The sequence below is a fragment of the Thalassophryne amazonica genome, chromosome 16 (genome assembly GCF_902500255.1).
Source record: "Thalassophryne amazonica chromosome 16, fThaAma1.1, whole genome shotgun sequence".
Lineage (NCBI taxonomy): Eukaryota > Metazoa > Chordata > Actinopteri > Batrachoidiformes > Batrachoididae > Thalassophryne > Thalassophryne amazonica.
Window position 1 is genome coordinate 7,329,128 of NC_047118.1, and position 16,153 is coordinate 7,345,280.

The 16,153-nt window shown below is 42.4% G+C and overlaps 1 protein-coding gene and 2 long non-coding RNA genes across 4 annotated transcripts in view; 1 reads left to right on the forward strand and 2 right to left on the reverse strand.

Annotated features, from left to right (window-relative positions):
- The window catches only part of arhgap23a (Rho GTPase activating protein 23a), a 201,235-nt gene that overhangs the window by 104,256 nt on the left and 80,826 nt on the right, over window positions 1–16,153 (reverse strand). The gene's annotated exons all lie outside the window — the stretch shown is intronic.
- Window positions 895–16,034, reverse strand: LOC117527276. Its single transcript, XR_004565484.1, has 4 exons — window positions 15,943–16,034; window positions 14,435–14,440; window positions 5,469–5,473; window positions 895–905 (listed from the first exon to the last, which is right to left on the reverse strand). It is a non-coding gene; the product is annotated as an uncharacterized LOC117527276 (long non-coding RNA).
- On the forward strand, window positions 14,451–15,138 carry LOC117527277. Its single transcript, XR_004565485.1, has 2 exons — window positions 14,451–14,731; window positions 14,825–15,138. It is a non-coding gene; the product is annotated as an uncharacterized LOC117527277 (long non-coding RNA).

Here is a 16,153-nt window from a genome sequence, read left to right on the forward strand (position 1 = left end):
ACTAGTTAAAGTTAATGGAATACTCAGCTCAATAGAGCTCTGACTCTTTGTCAGCCTGGCTACAGTGCTGAAAAGAAACCTGGGGTTGTTCTTATTTTCTTCAATTAGTGATGAGTAGAAAGATGTCCTAGCTTACGGAGGGCTTTTTATAGAGCAACAGACTCTTTTTTCCAGGCTAAGTGAAGATCTTCTAAATTAGTGAGACGCCATTTCCTCTCCAACTTACGGGTTATCTGCTTTAAGCTACGAGTTTGAGAGTTATACCATGGAGTCAGACACTTCTGATTTAAAGCTCTCTTTTTCAGAGGAGCTACAGCATCCAAAGCTGTCTTCAATGAGGATGTAAAACTATTGACGAGATACTCTATCTCCCTTACAGAGTTTAGGTAGCTACTCTGCACTGTGTTGTTATATGGCATTAGAGAACATAAAGAAGGAATCATATCCTTAAACCTAGTTACAGCGCTTTCTGAAAGACTTCTAGTGTAATGAACTTATTCCCTACTGCTGGGTAGTCCATCAGAGTAAATGTAATGTTATTAAAAAATGATCAGACAGAAGGGAGTTTTCAGGGAATACTGTTAAGTCTTCTATTTCCATACCATAAGTCAGAACAAGATCTAAGATATGATTAAAGTGGTGGGTGGACTCATTTACTTTTTGAGCAAAGCCAATAGAGTCTAATAATAGATTAAATGCAGTGTTAAGGCTGTCATTCTCAGCATCTGTGTGGATGTTAAAAATCGCCCACTATAATTATCTTATCTGAGCTAAGCACTAAGTCAGACAAAAGGTCTGAAAATTCACAGAGAAACTCACAGTAACGACCAGGTGGACGATAGATAATAACAAATAAAACTGGTTTTTGGGACTTCCAATTTGGATGGACAAGACTAAGAGACAAGCTTTCAAATGAATTAAAGCTCTGTCTGGGTTTTTGATTAATTAATAAGCTGGAATGGAAGATTGCTGCTATCCACCGCCCCGGCCCGTGCTACGAGCATTCTGACAGTTAGTGTGACTCGGGGGTGTTGACTCATTTAAACTAACATATTCATCCTGCTGTAACCAGGTTTCTGTTAGGCAGAATAAATCAATATGTTGATCAATTATTATATCATTTACCAACAGGGACTTAGAAGAGAGAGACCTAATGTTTAATAGACCACATTTAACTGTTTTAGTCTGTGGTGCAGTTGAAGGTGCTATATTATTTTTCTTTTTGAATTTTTATGCTTAAATAGATTTTTGCTGGTTATTGGTAGTCTGGGAGCAGGCACCGTCTCTACGGGGATGGGGTAATGAGGGGATGGCAGGGGGAGAGAAGCTGCAGAGAGGTGTGTAAGACTACAACTCTGCTTCCTGGTCCCAACCCTGGATAGTCACGGTTTGGAGGATTTAAGAAAATTAGCCAGATTTCTAGAAATGAGAGCTGCTCCATCCAAAGTGGGATGGATGCCGTCTCTCCTAACAAGACCAGGTTTTCCCCAGAAGCTTTGCCAATTATCTATGAAGCCCACCTCATTTTTTGGACACCACTCAGACAGCCAGCAATTCAAGGAGAACATGCGGCTAAACATGTCACTCCCGGTCTGATTGGGGAGGGGCCCAGAGAAAACTACAGAGTCCGACATTGTTTTTGCAAAGTTACACACCGATTTAATGTTAATTTTAGTGACCTCCGATTGGCGTAACCGGGTGTCATTACTGCCGACGTGAATTACAATCTTACCAAATTTACGCTTAGCCTTAACCAGCAGTTTCAAATTTCCTTCAATGTCGCCTGCTCTGGCCCCCGGAAGACAATTGACTATGGTTGCTGGTGTCGCTAACTTCACATTTCTCAAAACAGAGTCGCCAATAACCAGAGTTTGATCCTCGGCGGGTGTGTCGTCGAGTGGGGGAAAAACGGTTAGAGATGTGAACGGGTTGGCGGTGTACACGGGGCTTCTGTTAGGGCTTACGCTTCCTCCTCACAGTCACCCAGTCAGCCTGCTTTCCCGCTGCTCGGGATCTGCCAGGGGGGGAACTAACGGCGGCTAAGCTACCTTGGTCCGCACCGACTACAGGGGCCTGGCTAGCTGTAGAATTTTCCACGGTGCGGAGCCGAGTCTCCAATTCGCCCAGCCTGGCCTCCAAAGCTACGAATAAGCTACACTTATTACAAGTACCATTACTGCTAAAGGAGGCCGAGGAATAACTAAACATTTCACACCCAGAGCAGAAAAGTGCGGGAGAGACAGGAGAAGCCGCCATGCTAAATCGGCTAAGAGCTAGTAGCTACGCTAAGCTAGCGGATTCCTAAAAACACGCAAAGTGAATAATGTGTAAATAATTTAGAGGTGATTCAGCAGAAGGAGTGCTTTAGTTAAGGCACGTAAAGATTACACTGGGAAACAAATCGTAATCTAGATAACTAGATCAATCTAACTGCGCAGATTAAACAGCTAACAGATACAGAAAAACACTGCTGTGCTCCGGAACAGTAAGTGATACAATACCGCAGTGAGAGCCAACCACCAGTAGAGGCAAGCAAGCAATTTGCAAGCAAGCAACTTTCGATGGTGACGATGGTGTATGTCTGCAGAATGATTAATTTATCTGCTGCCGTGTGTCAGTTGCTAATAGGTAACATCAGAGTGGGGCTGAAGATCACAGAGGTCACACCTGCTGTGGGCTCTGAGAAGAAAACAGCCCACAGAAATCCACAGACGTCAGCAGGTGGAGATGGAGACGAGGAGTGCAAAGGTCAGATACCCCATGAAAAGCAGCTGAGTGCAGCTGGGTGGTCCATCTCTCCACCGAGTACAACAGCAAAACCAGAAGGAGACTCATTAGACTCGATTTCAGCAAGCCTGCGATAGACTGGCGGCCCCTCGTCCAGTCACCACTGGGATGGGGTCCAGCCTCCCTTTGAGACTGGAAAATGTGGGTTTAGAAATTGAAGGGTTGGATCTTTTCAGCAAGCTATTACATCTCACTGGGGTTCTTAAAAACAGATATTAAAAGTGGAACTCTGAAATATTTTAACCTCGACCTTGATCGAGATGTTTTTGGTTAAATTTTTCAAATGGGCCAAAAATGATATTGAGTTCAGACACAAACACTTTCGTGGGCTAAACAGGTATCCAATGTAATAGTACGGGGCAAGCTGAATCCCTCAAAGTAAACCACTTCTTGTCATTATCAAATTGGTGAAAATGACAGACTTCCTTCAGGTGTATGTGTGCATATTTACCTCAAGCGTGCATATTTACCTCACCTTTGCGTCTTTTTGTGTTGGTGCTGCCACTCTGCACTGAGTCATTACAAGTCAAAAGTCTATGGTGGGCTTGGTCTTCTCCTTACAACAGGCCCAAGGGTTTTAGCTTACCCCATACCATGACGCTGCATAGCTTATTCACATGTGAAGCTCAAAGAATTCAAACTCAAAAGTGGACCAATTAAAATAATTATTGAACACCAAAACATCTACAAACAAAGCGTAGGCAGAACATTCTGCACAACAATCACCACACAAATGCTTCCTGAAATTAGGCCTTTTTGCATCTCTTAAAAAATCGTTTTTGCACCTGATTCTTAATTTAGAAAGGAGACACACATCCACCTCTCTCGCAGCAGCCCTCTCAGTAACTTCATGGTAATGGGGCTATTCCACAGGGTGCCGTTCCTTCCTGTTTAATCAGTAATAACAAATTGGGGCATGCTTTGAAGCATCATAGTAACTTCTTGATCCATCTTTGTCAATCTTGAATATACTCGATGTATGTAGTAGCTAGAGATCATTGGCACCAGATTTGAAATCGGGATCCAATTTTTGAACTGTTCAAAAATTTCATCCCGTTTCTTGAAATCGCTGAGCATATGTGGTAACTTCTGGGTATTCGCAGTCTTAACGGCTTCAATCATGTTCAAACTTCTTTACGAGGTATTCGTAGTGACTGCTGGTTGAAACTTGTTTGATCATGCTCCACTGGGGTAAAAATTTGAAGCCAAGCAGCATTTGTTGCAATTTTTAATGAAGTCTGGCCGAGGCTGCAGCTCATTTCTTTCATTTTCGGGAGAGTTGCCAGGTCTGCAATTTATAAGACAGCCTGAGGAGGCAAGCCAGATTAAGCCATTGTATTTTTTGGATTCGTGGGTGATCGTAGAAGAATGGCGCCCTGTGGAATATGGGTGTAAGGCCCAGAGAAGGCTGGGCTCCACAGATGACCTGAAAGATTCTGTGATGCATCCCAGGCCCTTTTTAACATCTAAAAAAATTACAAAGTGCAAATTACACAATTGGGCACCGCAGTCTCGTTTGAGGGCGGGTGCTAAAGGGGTAAAATATGACGTATATGATGATAATTTTGCTACCTCCGGGGAAAAACCATGGTATTTTCAATAGGTTTATGGGCAAATTATACACAAAGAGAAAATGCAAAGAAAAAGTGATGATGCAGTGGGAAAGTGGACATGTGTTGCAGTTTGTTTATAACCTGGAGCTTAAACATGTGAGGTGCTTTTGCAAGTGAGAGAACGCAGCTACTCTGGTTAGCCATGTAGGCTAACACTTACCAACACCACATCTCCCACTCACTGTCTTCCCTTCTCCACTGGGAACCGAAACAAAAAAAAACACTTTTTGCAACAGCTTCGGTAATTGCAACCGAAAACAAATATATTGCAGAACGGGATCACTCTTCTCTCGCTCTCTTCTGGACAAATCCCACTATATCACACAGGGTTCAAATGAGATTGCAGTGCCCTATTATCTCTTGACACCAAAGTTTTCAGGAGGATCAGCTGATTAATTTGTGGTCATCTCAGCTCAGGGGTAGGCAACTTGTTCCAGAAAGGGCCAAGAGGGTGCAGGTTTACTTTGCAGCCACTGACTCCACCAGGTGATTTCACTGATTAACTGATTCCATCTGCTCAAAGTGATATTAATCAGTGAAATCACCTGGTGGAGTCAGTGGCTGCAAAGAAAACCTGCACCCTCTTGGCCCTTTCTGGAACAAGCTGACCACCCCTATCTCAGCTAAATGGATGAACAGATGTGAGCCTAAACAAGCTTTATGGCAGAATTCAATGACAAGAGTCATCAAGAGTTGACCTTTTTTTGTTTACCTTTCTTTAACCAGGTTAGTTCCACTGAGATCGAGATCTTGTTTACAAGGGAGACCTGGGCAATTATGAAGTTTCTAATCCACCTAAACTGCATGTCTTTGGATGTAGGAGGAAGCCGGAGCACCCGAAGGAAACCAATGCAATCACAGGGAGAACATGCAAACTCCACACAGAAAGGCCACAGGTAGGAATCAAGCCCATGACCTTCTTGCTGTGAGACAACAATGCTAACCACTAAGCCACTGCACTGCAGTGGATATACGAATACTCCCCCAGTCTCCACAAATCAGAAATACAAAATGTTGGGGGATCACCCAAGTACATCCTTATGCTAAATATGAATGAAACTGGTCAACTGGTTCTTGAGATATCGCGCTAACAAGGGTGGCAATGACAATATCTTGAATATCTTGCTGTATTCCTGAAACTGACCCCAAGGTCACCATAACTGAATGATGTCAGGGAACACCCAAGTACACTCTTATGCTAAATATAAATGAAATTGGTCAACTGGTTCGTCAGATATCACACTAACAAGAGAAAATAGATGATTGGACAGACGGACGGACATGCTGATCACTATATTTCCCCTGTATTTCATACAAGAGGGATTAAATGCACAGATCATTCCTGCAGGCTGTAGGCACAAGGAAAAAAGCAGTCCACCAGACCGTGTGTGCCTGTGCAGGAAGGAAACACGTTGTGCATGCATAATAAGTTCCGTGTGATGTGTGTGTGTTGTTACACAGCAACCACATGAGATCACACCATGTGGGCCCTTACTGTCGGAAACACCAAACTGGACTCAAACCTCAAGAAACGAGCACGTCCTTGTTTATATTTTCCCACCTCTTCATTCATGCAAATGTGACACCAAGCCAAATATATGGAAGGTGTGTTTATATATTTTTGCATAATTCAAACATATTAAACAGCTACCCAGCAGAGAAAACAACACTTAAAGGTTTTACTACCTCTGTCAAGTAAATCTTGTTTCATATATTTGCTCTTTGGTTTCTGAACGAGCAGCTTTAGCAACTGGAGCAATGAAGCGCACAGCTACATTAGAACGGATACAGAAGATTTCAATACCTACAACACTATAGCCAGAAATTAACTTTATTTATGGACCAGTGGAATTTATGATTTTTGTTTTGTTTGAAAGTATCTTACAATTTTAGCACACTAAAGGCCAATAACCTTTGCTCTAGTGATCATGAGATTTCATTTTACTGTTTATTTTAGGGTGCATGTGTGCATGAGTGCCTCCAGGTGTCACAATTGCTATGTATGACAATACAGAATTTTGAATCTTGCATTATTCCCTTGTACAGGCACATTCCTTGTGGACACACAGCTCTGCCATTAGAGGCTCTGCAGCTGACGTCATCTATCGTGCGTGCTGCTATCTTGGAATACAAATACATACTGCAGCGCATATAACAAGCTGTCAGCATTTATTTTATATTTAATGTTGTTAAATGTCATGTAGTTGGATGTAGTATTATGTGTGCATTTTTTTTCCTGTAGGTTACAGAAAAAAAGAAACACAGAGACAAAGGAAAATTATTCTTTTGCTTGCCAACAGATGTCAAAAATGAAGGCAACTGGACAAAAGATCTTCTGAAAAACATGGAGAGACTGAGTGAGTCTGGCTGAGTTTGGACACAATCATTCCAATTGTGCAGCTATGACCTCACCTTTCTTACAGATTCACATTTTGGCAAAAGCCATCATGTCAGTCATTACAGCAGAATACATTATTTACCAGCATTAATTAAATGGACAAATTAGGATTTTTTTTTCCCCCTCTACAATAAAAATTTACTTTTCATTGCAACCTTTGACATACTTTGGTAAATTCTTGTTTTTCATGGTAATGCTGTCATGCGTAATGTGACATCACTGCGAGGTTTTCCAGAAGTGCCATGATTGTGCTAAAGCTGTACGACTAGTGTGCTATGGTTTTTTGCACACATCGCATGGGATAAGCACTGTGCGTTACATCGTGATGCTGCACGCTACACTGGCATGTTACATCAACAAACTATGCGGTAGATCATGTTTATAGGCCGCTGTGATCTTCAGATGCTGATTTGTCATGGTTAAAGAGCCTGATCTTCTGAAATTATTACATACTCATTTACACCCATATCTCTTGTTGTCTGTTGCAGATAAGCACTGAAATTAGGCTCAAACTCAACTCAAACCTCTTGTATGCCCACCAATAGACTGTTTTGCCTGTACGCATGGATGGTTCTGGCTGTTATCATGTGACGCTGGTGCAAAGTCGCTACAGTCAATACATAACATCAGTAATCAACATAGAACAACATACAACCCCAATTCCAATAAAGGTGGGACGTTGTGTGAAATGTAAATATAAACCGAATACAATGATTTGCAAATCCTCTTCAACCTATATTCAATTGAATACACCACAAAGACAAGATATTTAATGTTCAAACTGATAAACTTTATTGTTTTTGTGCAAATATTTGCTCATGTTGAAATGGATGCCTGCAACACGTTTCAAGAAAGCTGGGACGGGGCAACAAAAGACTGGGAAAATTGATAAATGCTCAAAGAACACCTGTTTGGAACATTCCACAGGTGAACAGGTTAACTGGAAACAGGGGAGTGTCATGATTGGGTGTAAAAGGAGCATCCCCCAAAGCCTCAGCCATTCACAAGCAAAGATGGGGCGAGGATCACCACTTTGTGAACAACTGCCTGAAAAAATAGTCCAACAGCTTAAGAACAATGTTTCTCAACGTTCAATTGCAAGGAATTTAGGGATTCCATCATCTACAGTCCATAATATAATCAGAAGATTCAGAGAATTTGGAGAACTTTCTACATGTAAGCAGCAAGGCCGAAAACCAACATTGAATGCCTGTGACCTTTGATCCCTCAGGCAGCACTGCATTAAAAACCGACATCACTGTGTAAAGGATCTTACCATGTGGGCTCAGGAACACTTCAGAAAACCATTGTCAGTTAACACAGTTAGTCATTACAAGTGACTATTAAAGGCACTGCGCTGCGGTGGTTTGAATCATATTTGTCTAATAGATTACAATTTGTTCATGTAAATGGGAATCTTCTTCACAGACTAAAGTTAATTATGGAGTTCCACAAGGTTCTGTGCTAGGACCAATTTTATTCACTTCTACATGCTTCCCTTAGGCAGTATTATTAGACGGTATTGCTTAAATTTTCATTGTTACGCAGATGATACCCCAGCTTTATCTATCCATGAAGCCAGAGGACACACACCAATTAGCTAAACTGCAGGATTGTCTTACAGACATAAAGACATGGATGCCCTCTAATTTCCTGCTTTTAACTCAGATAAAACTGAAGTTATTGTACTTGGCCCCACAAATCTTAGAAACATGGTGTCTAACCAGATCCTTACTCTGGATGGCATTACCCTGACCTCTAGTAATACTGTGAGAAATCTTGGAGTCATTTTTGATCAGGATATGTCATTCAAAGCGCATATTAAACAAATATGTAGGACTGCTTTTTTGCATTTACGCAATATCTCTAAAATCAGAAAGGTCTTGTCTCAGAGTGATGCTGAAAAACTAATTCATGCATTTATTTTCCTCTAGGCTGGACTATTGTAATTCATTATTATCAGGTTGTCCTAAAAGTTCCCTAAAAAGCCTTCAGTTAATTCAAAATGCTGCAGCTAGAGTACTGACGGGGACTAGAAGGAGAGAGCATATCTCACCCATATTGGCCTCTCTTCATTGGCTTCCTGTTAATTCTAGAATAGAATTTAAAATTCTTCTTCTTACTTATAAGGTTTTGAATAATCAGGTCCCATCTTATCTTAGGGACCTCATAGTACCATATCACCCCAATAGAGCGCTTCGCTCTCAGACTGCAGGCTTACTTGTAGTTCCTAGGGTTTGTAAGAGTAGAATGGGAGGCAGAGCCTTCAGCTTTCAGGCTCCTCTCCTGTGGAACCAGCTCCCAATTCAGATCAGGGAGACAGACACCCTATCTACTTTTAAGATTAGGCTTAAAACTTTCCTTTTTGCTAAAGCTTATAGTTAGGGCTGGATCAGGTGACCCTGACACAAAGCGGAAACGTGTGCTGTGGTCTGATGAGTCCACAGTGGAAATCATGGACGTTGTGTCCTCCAGACAAAAGAGAAAAAGACCATCCAGATTATTACCAGCGCAAAGTTCAAAAGCCAGCATCTGTGATGGTATGGGGGTGTGTTAGTGCCCATGGCATGGACAACTTACACATCTGTGATGGCACCATCAATGCTGAAATTTACATCCAAGTTTTGGAGCAACACATGCTGCCAGGGACGTCTCTCCTTATTTCAACAAGACGATGCCAAGCCACACTGTGCACGTGTTACAACAGCATGGCTTCATAGTAAAAGAGTGCGGGTACTAGACTGGCCTGCCTGGAGTCCAGACCTGTCGCCCATTGAAATGTGTGGCACATTATGAAGTGCAAAATACAACAATGGAGACCCCGGACTGTTGAACAACTGAAGTTGTACATCAAGAAAGAATGGGAAAGAATTCCACCTACAAAGCTTCAACAATTAGTGTCCTCAGTTCCCAAACGCTTATTGAGTGTTGTTAGAAGGAAAGGTGATGTAACACAGTGGTAAACATACCACTGTCCCAGCTTTTTTGAAACGTGTTGCAGGCATCCATTTCAAAATGAGTAAATATTTGCACAAAAACAATAAAATTTATCAGTTTGAACATTAAATATCTTGTCTTTGTGGTGTATTCAATTGAATATAGGTTGAAGAGGATTTACAAATCATTGTATTCTGTTTTTATTTACATTTCACACAACGTCCCAACTTCATTGGAATTGGGGTTGTAGGTTCCCCGTATTAAACTGAATCAGATCATGAGACTGCACTTGGGTGTGGATGAGTTTTTCATGGGAAACAGAGGGATGAACTCTGTTTCTGAAGTTACACAAAGAGATGGCTGGCTAAATCAGGATACTGGATACAGGACTCTTCGTTATTCTACAGCTGCCACAAGGGAATGTGGGATACGTGAGCCAACCAGCCAGCATCTATTCTGCGATATGTAGGTGAAAGGGGGGGTTGCCAGACGTTAGAAAGCACTAGAGAAAAAAGCGTACAGAGAATTTAAAAAAGAAAGAGACAGAGAGAGAGAGAGAGAGAGAGAGAGAGAGAGAGAGAGAGAGAGAGAGAGAGAGAGAGAGAGAAGAGTGTATCCAAAACAGTAGAGTCAAGAATTCCAAGAGACAAGATTGCAAGGAGACGCTTTGCACAATTTACAGAGCAATGAAACCCAACATGTGTAAATGTACTCACGGGTACTTTCTAATGATCTCACATGTCACCTGAAGACCCAAAGTTCCTTTCCACTGTCATCTAAGGCCTCATTTATGCTCAATTCGCTGTTTCACAGTTGTGAATCTCGCGCCGTCTCGTGGTCCGTGATTCACACGAGAGGTCAGTTTCAGCAGAGTTTCTGTGTCACCGACCGAACAGTTTCCCGCTAAAAATCGGTCCACATGTTGCATCTGCGCATGCGTCATTAGCCACAGTTAACGGTTTAAAACCTCGTTTCTGCTTCAAACTGTACTCCAGTCATCATCTATCTCAGCGACAGATATCTGAAGGGTTTGTACAACAATCATTTCCACATAAAGTCAGCATTATTTCATCATAAAAGACGGCGGAAGTGATCAGAGCACCACAGCTAAACGCGCTGCTAGCTGATACGTTCACTGCGCGTTGATCATTTCAAAGCGTCACGGAATTTTGCCGAGTTTCTGCTTGAAACGGCCTTGTTTCTGTTTAAAACTGACTTTAGAATGACTTAAGAGGTTTTACTTTTATCAGCTGATGATTAATAATCCCATTAATCCATTTGATTGCTTTGGGTGAAGAGACTCCATCTCAGACGTGCTGTTGTGGTCCAAAATGATGCACGCGCAGATGCAAAATGCGGACTGATTTTTAGGGGCGGACCGTTCGGTCTGCGACACTGGCTTAGGGCACAATGTAAACACACCTCGTGAAGTATGGACAACAAAAAACATCCGGGCATAGCAGAAGTTCATCACAGGTGCTACACCTCTTCTCGGTAACCCTCTCAACTTGAGAGAACATGGATCAGTGGATCAGAGTCTGACGATGTAACCAGACTGATAACAAATATAAGTAAAGTAAGTACTTTTGCATTTTTTGTGGTTTCTTGAGGCATTTTGTGAATGCAAAAATGCACTCTGACCTCTTCTGTGACAAAAACCAAACGTACCCTTCTTCTTCTTCTGTGGTGTTTAATGGCAGCTGGCATCCTTATTGTGGCATCGCTGCCACCTTCTGCATCAGTCCATTATGGGAGTATTAAATCCTCTGAAAAGCCAACCCCCCCCTTTGCAGGTCCCGCATCCGTACCCCGCAACGGTAACACCGGAGGCTAAAGACAGTACATTTTCAATGCAACACCACTCAATCAAATGGGCGTATGGAAAAAGTCCCCAAAAATCATTTTCAAGCAACAATAAAAGAAATGTATACTCACCAAACGTACCGCAAGACAGCGGAGGTCGGTCTTGAAGTCCTGAGCGATTTCTCTCACCAGGCGCTGGAAGGGCAGCTTGCGAATCAGCAGCTCGGTGCTCGAGGACCACAATGTAAATAAGCATCCGTATTGGAAGCGTTCTTGTGTTATCCTCTGCGGTATTTTTATGTATTGTTATATAATTTTATTGCCGAATAAAATAAAATCAAATTCTGGGAGCAGTGGATTTCTGTTAGCGGCGGATCTCTCACAGTGCCACGGTGCCGTGAGGCTTCTTCACGCCGACGTTGAAACTTCTGCAATTGTTCGCCAAATGCACGAAGTGTAATCACAGCGGCCACCGCGTTGTAATCCAGAATGGCCACGGGACACAAAATGACATGACCGATACGTCACATGAAAACCCTCGATAAGACAATAAAAAGGTGCTTTTGTAAGAGATGCAAACTGACGTAAATCCACAAATTACAGTTGGCGCGTGCAATGCATGCTGGGATAGGGTTTCCTCTCTGACGTCTCGGCAGCGTCCCGGATGTGCTGACAGTTTTGCGGAGGGCTAAATTTTAGCTGTAAATTTGTCATTTTTAAACTAAGATTTCTCCGTTGAATGACAGATCTGGGTTTGCAGATTTACTTTACAACATTCAGAAGGATCTTATGTGTAAATATAAGTCATTTTTTGGTCCAAAGATCTGACTGCATTTATTTCAGTGCAGGTCTACTTTAAAGAAGCAGCTATCAATTAAGTTAGGCCACCAATTTATGCCAATAAAAATGTTTATTTTAAGAGGAGTTGAAGTGGTTGTTCATTAAACTGACTTATTATTTTCTCTGTCAAGTATTACTGTTAAATTAAGCTTAAGTAAATTAATGAAATTAAATTAATTTTTTCCCAATTACACGATTATTCGCCAGAATAATCGATAGAATTGTTGTGTGGGCCGCTAAAGAGGAGGTACTGCTGGCCCACCACCACAAGATGGCGCCCTGCTTGAAGTGCGGGCTTCAAGCAGGAGAGGGCGTCGGAGCAACCAGGAGTGACAGCTGTCACTCATCATCTGTACCAGCTGTCACTCATCCACTACTCATCACCAACACCATAAAGGCCAGACTGCAACTCCACCTCCCCGCCGAGAAATCAGCTACCATTCAGGTAACCTTCTCTGCTGTGATTTTGTTGTATCTAAACATTGTTCTGTGTGCAGCCGTTTTCCTGTGGACACAGTCTGAAGCTGGATTGGCGGATAGTGGGAGTGCGACGGTCTTCGCCTCTCACTCCATCCAGGGAAGAGACTAACAGGAGCTGCACGGGTGAAATTGTTTCTGGAGGTGGAGGTTCTCCCTCCTTAAAGAACACAGACTGTGGGATTACTGAGTGTGCGTACTCACACTCATCAGGACTGTCTCTGTTCTCTGCCAGCAGTACCGGGTCTGACTGCTGAAGACAGTGGCCACCTGGGGCGCAGGGCTTGGCGGCTCCGGTGTTCTTCAGCTCCGTTGGTGGTGGAAGCTGTGTGGGATCCGGCTCTTCTCTCGCCAGGCGTCTTCTATCGTCGAGCCTGCCCACACGTCACCTGGTGTATAATTGACAGTCCACCATATTGTTATTGTCTGTACGTCGTTGTGCAATTCACAACATTAAATTGTTGCTTTTGGCTTATCCATTGTTCGTTCATTAATGCCCCCTGTTGTGGGTCCGTGTCACGACACTTTCACAACAAGAATATTTGATTACTAAAATAATCGATAGCTGCAGCCCTAGCTGCAACCGTTAGCAGTAGCTTCTCTTCCCAGTAAAATAGCATCTCTTATTGGTAGCTTCTCTCTCTGTAAAATAAACTTTCTTATCCACTCCTAGCGGTAGCTTCTCTCTTAGCGGTAGCTTCTCTTCCCTGTTAAACAGCCACTCTTAACAGTAACGTGGAGCTTTTCTCTCTCATAAAATAGCTTCTCTTAGCAGTAGTGCGGAGATTACAGCACACGTTACACAGCATTTTATTTTAGTTTGGTCTGAAAGCTAGCATTTCGTGTTAGTTAACGTTACTTAGTCAGTGAATTGTTGTTTTCTTTACTTTGTAGTTACGTATATATGACCAAACATATAATTTAAATCCTTTTTTAAAAAAATTGTGGTTGGGGCTTTCGTCTTTCTGCAAATCTGATCAAATTTTGGAAACTCCTGCGGGTGTAGAACGTTATCATTGTTGGACCGGAAACAACAAAACAGTAGAACCCAGAAGTGATTGTGTAAGTAGCCTGTTTCATATGACAGTCAGGGGTAGGCTGTGGATGACTCGGGCCGTGAAAACCAATGAATTACAGAGTGCAACAGGAGGCAATTATAACAAATACAAGTTTAGAATGCAACGTCTTCCTCCTTTCTCTGTTTTGGTTTTATGTGGAACAACCATGTAGATATAACTTGTAATCATTAACACCACACAAGTTACTTCCAGTTACTGTTAACATCTGATAATGTTTCACAGCATGTTCATGTGGCATATTCTGAGATGTGAAACCTCCAACAGCGGAGTAAGCATTTGATGCTATGGCCTACGCTAGCTTTCCAACAGCCACACATGAAGACTTTGCTGCTGTGAGGCGGCGGCTGCCTTTTCTCAGCTAACATCTTGCTGTTCTTGCTTGTGAAACGGTACTTATGTCTCTCAGTGTGTGTCTACTATATACTGCAGCATGGGGCCAATGACGACATCTGGCAAAGAGCTAACGCTGCGCTCCTTGTACTGTACCCCACCTCCTCTACGCTATACTCACCACAACCGCTGGGAGCAATCAGAGCGTCACATCTGAGCTCCAATGCAATAAGAGTAAGCCCTCCCTTCCTCCTTTCTTCTTTTTGTGCCTCCTTTTTTCTCTTCCCTTTCTTTCCTTTGGTTTTCAGACATACTGTAGGCCTCAGCGGTGTGGAGCTTCAGAAAACCACAGGGCTCCAGCAGACCTTTTGAATCTCTCCACCCCCAACTATGTCTGGGCAAAAGATGGCCATACTTGGAACCTTCTCCGCTTGGCTTCCTCCCTCCCACTTAAAGGCCCAGATGTGGTGTGTATTTTTAGCTCTTCTCTACCTCTGTGCAATTAACAGATGAAAATTATAACTCTGAGACTTGGCCATGACATCATTGCTCTCCTTCAGTGCGTTGGCGAGGACTGGAGCAAAGGATGCACTTCAGGCTGAAAGACCCAACACAAGGCATTGGACCAACAGCTGGGTGTGGTGCAGCCAATACTGAGCCAAGTTGAGACCAACTAATGGAGGGAAGAGCTTTGAGCTTGGAAAGGTGTTTTGAGTGTTTATTTGAGAAAATGAGATGGCCCGCTTGATTCAGTAGTCCTGAAGTTTCCATTTGAGGTCATCTGGTTGTTGCATTCCTGCCGTGCCCCACTCCTTGATTCATACGGACAATGTAATCCATCAGTCTGTTCACACGATATCGTACAGCTGAATGAGTCACAAAATTAAGTACACAATGCCAAATAGGTCTTAAGGAAACACTCAGAACAGTGCAGTCAAAACCTGCACAATATCGGGGCACCGCAGACAAAATAATAAGGAATTTAAGCAACGACAGTAGCTGGAAATGGATCTACATTTTTGCCACTGAAGTGCAACTGAGGAAATTAAGCACAAGGGTTTTACCAGTTTAAATGATTAAATTAATATCACAAAAATTCCCGATCAACTTATTTCTCATAATACAACTTTTGCCTGGATGAATGTTCGCTAATATGGCTGATTTATCAACTAATTCAGCCATTAAAAACTTCAATAAAATTTAAACATTTATGAAAATACACATCTGCCATGTGTAAAGCTGTTTTAAGACATTTCATGAATAAAGTTTCAATCGTAAAGCATGCTTACGTTTACCTCACGTAGCAGTGAGTATTGTTGGACTGTTATTTGCTGTTGCTGAGCTGTCGGTTACGGCAAGGAGTAAAGCTAACGTATGCACAAAACAAAGAATTAGTTGTGGTCGTAACAGTTATTTTTTTAAATTACTGCTGCTTACCCAAGGGTCACATTAGCTACATGCGACATCAACCAGTATCTGCAGTTGTGTATCAAAACCGGATCGAACTGAAAACAAAAGTTTATAGGCCATTCAAAGCATCAAAGAAATCCACTGCAGGTCCACTGCTGAATTATAGTGAAGGACTTTAAAATTTAAATCCAAAACAGAAGTAACATCGGTTAGCTAGAAGCAACAGCGAGCATTCTGCAGCAACAAGAGACAACCCTCGTGATGACACCAGCAAAGTGGGGCCAAAATAGGCAAGAAGTCTATTTTACGCAAATGCTGAGCGACGCGACACGGCGAATGCCAATCAGAGTCTAAGGGCAGTGTGGTGTGATGTCAGCTGGCTGCTCGCTCAAACAAAATAAGATGGAGGAAAAAAACGCTTTAAAACAGCTTATTTCTGTATAAATCTAACATATTAGCCATTTTTTTCTCATTTATTT